Source organism: Myotis brandtii, unplaced genomic scaffold, assembly GCF_000412655.1.
Source record: "Myotis brandtii unplaced genomic scaffold, ASM41265v1 scaffold244, whole genome shotgun sequence".
NCBI classification, from domain to species: Eukaryota; Metazoa; Chordata; class Mammalia; order Chiroptera; family Vespertilionidae; genus Myotis; species Myotis brandtii.
In genome coordinates this window covers 3,493,538-3,495,997 of record NW_005359225.1, presented here as the reverse complement: position 1 = coordinate 3,495,997, position 2,460 = coordinate 3,493,538, and the positions used below count along the sequence as shown (strand labels likewise).

Genomic DNA, 2,460 nt, shown 5'->3' with positions numbered 1-2,460 from the left:
CGATCCCACAGGACCGGGCCTAAATCGGCAGTCGGACATCCCCCAAGGGGTCCCAGATTGGAGAGGGTGCAGGCTGGGCTGAGGGACACCCCCCCCACACACGAATTTCATGCACCAGGCCACTAGTAAGAATTATAAATGTGGTAAATGCTATTAAGGAAACGAACAGGCTTTACCACAGATTAGTCTCTGAAAGCTGAATTGTGTAATTCTAAAACCTAAAGATAAATAATTCATGAAGAGTTACATCAAGATGACATGGATTCTACAGATCTTTGCTAATGTACAAAAATTACAGACATTGCCCATAAAAACAAAGATCAATCTGTCATTGTCAAAGCTATTGGATGGCATTACTTAGAAATATAGTAACCTCAAAAGATATTAACCTCACAGTTACATAGAGTTAAAAATAAAAAGCATATAAACAATCCTAAGAAATATTCTAAGAGGAGCTTAAGAAGATAGGACAACTAAATATGTTATCCAGAAATTAATGCTGAAACAAAAAAAAAGACAAAAACTAAGGAAATCTGAATAAACTATGGACTTTAGTTAATAATGTATTATTAGTTTATTAATTGTAACAAATGTGCCATACTAATGTAAAATATTAATAATACTGAAAACTGGGTGGGGCTATATGGAAACCCTTTGCATGATCTTTTCAATTTTTCTATAAATATAAAACTGTTCTGGCCCTGGCTGGGTAGTTCAGTTGGTTAGAGCATCATCCAATATACCAAGGTTGTAGGTTCAATTCCTGGTCAGGGCAAAAACAAGAATCAACCAAAGAATGCATAAATAAGTGGAACAAGAAATCAATGTCTCTCTGTCTCTATCTGTGTCAGTCTCCCTCCCTGTCACCATCATCCCTCCTTTCCCCTCCCTCTAAAATCAATCAATCAATAAAAAGAAAAGAAACAAGATTATACTTACTTCAGGAAAAGTCATAAGCAAAGAGAAGGCTACATTTTTCCTTGGTAAGAGGGGGAGGGAAAATATTATGTTGAAAAGGAGAAAAATAATTTCTCAGATCCAACTGGAAGCAATTTTGCAACTAATACTAACCTAGTTAGTGTTAGTATACATAATTCAAGTTCTGAACTTGTATCAGTTATCTTCTTTCCAACCAAAAGATAACAAATGTTTTCTATAACCTAACCTTTCTTTAAAATAGAGGGTAACTCAATGTTTGAAGAGTTGGGAGAAACTAATCTCTCAATGAGTGAATTCTAAAGATGACCATGAAAAGTGTGAGAAAAACAATGGATTATAATCTCTAAACTGCCAAGTATCAAGTTTGCATAATACAGCATAAAATTGGAATTACCACAGGAAGTAATTTTAGACACAACCATCACAATATTAGGATCCTGTATCTAACACAAACTACAGCGACAGCAGAAGCCTGACCAGGTAAATGAGATAACAATTTCACTTATCAGATACTCTGGAATATTAAGCATAAAAGAGTCATTTAGCTGAAGAGATATTACATATTAAATCTAATTTAGAAAACTAACAAGATGAATCAATCCCTACTCCAACACTCTCTAACCCCAAGGGAAATCCTCCAAACAAAGATGTTCGTTATTCTCAAACCTTCTCTCGCAGGAATTGTAAATATATGATTGGAAAATACTCAAGAAGAAATGGGATAACTAACAGTTTCCCCAGTAATTCCTGTTTGCACCCCCGTGAGGACAATCAGACACCGCTTCATAGAGAAACGAGAAAAAGGAGAGGTGAGATGTGAAAAATTCCAAGCAAAACGATCATGACATAGCATCTGGCAGAGGTCGGGAAAGCACCAACACTGTCAAAAGAACTGTCAGGAATGAAAGTCAAGAGAAGAAAAGGAGGTTTTCCAACAAGCCACAGCCTAACCCAAGGGGCAAAAATCGCCACTGCTGCCGCCACCCCCCCCCCCCCCCCCCCCCCCCCACACACACACCTCCCACTACTCCATCCAGTCGCCTCCAATTCAGATACCTCTCCTCTATAACCCAGACGAATTCCCCACCCAGGTGAAAACTATCCAAGAATTTTATTCGACCCCCACTTCCATTAGATCCGCACTTCTCAGGGCCCAGCCTCTGGGGAAAACAACGCCCAGATCCCACTCGCCTGGCCCAAGGCTGCAGGGGGCTGGTTCCCGGTTCCCGGGAATGGGCCTCGCCAGGGTGGGCCTCACCGAGCCCAGGCGCTGGGACACGAGCAAGGAATAAGGGTGGGGCTCCAGGAAGGGGGCTGGGTGGGTGAGACGACGGAGACCGAGGGAAGAAAGGGAAGGACAAGAGGCTGGGGCTGGGCGGAGTGGGAAGGGGGCTGGGGAGGGGGACCGACGGAAGGAGGCCGGGCTGCGGGGAAAGGAGACGCCGGAGCCGGGGACGAAAGGGTCAAAATCCGACTGACGGGTCGAAGCGAAAAGGCACCGGTGGCTCCGAGGGGTCGGTG

At 42.7% G+C, this 2,460-nt stretch overlaps 1 protein-coding gene across 3 annotated transcripts in view; it reads right to left on the bottom strand.

Moving 5' to 3' along the window:
* RAB6A (RAB6A, member RAS oncogene family) overlaps nt 1-2,460 on the bottom strand; it is a 49,621-nt gene that overhangs the window by 46,678 nt on the left and 483 nt on the right. The window lies entirely within an intron of this gene.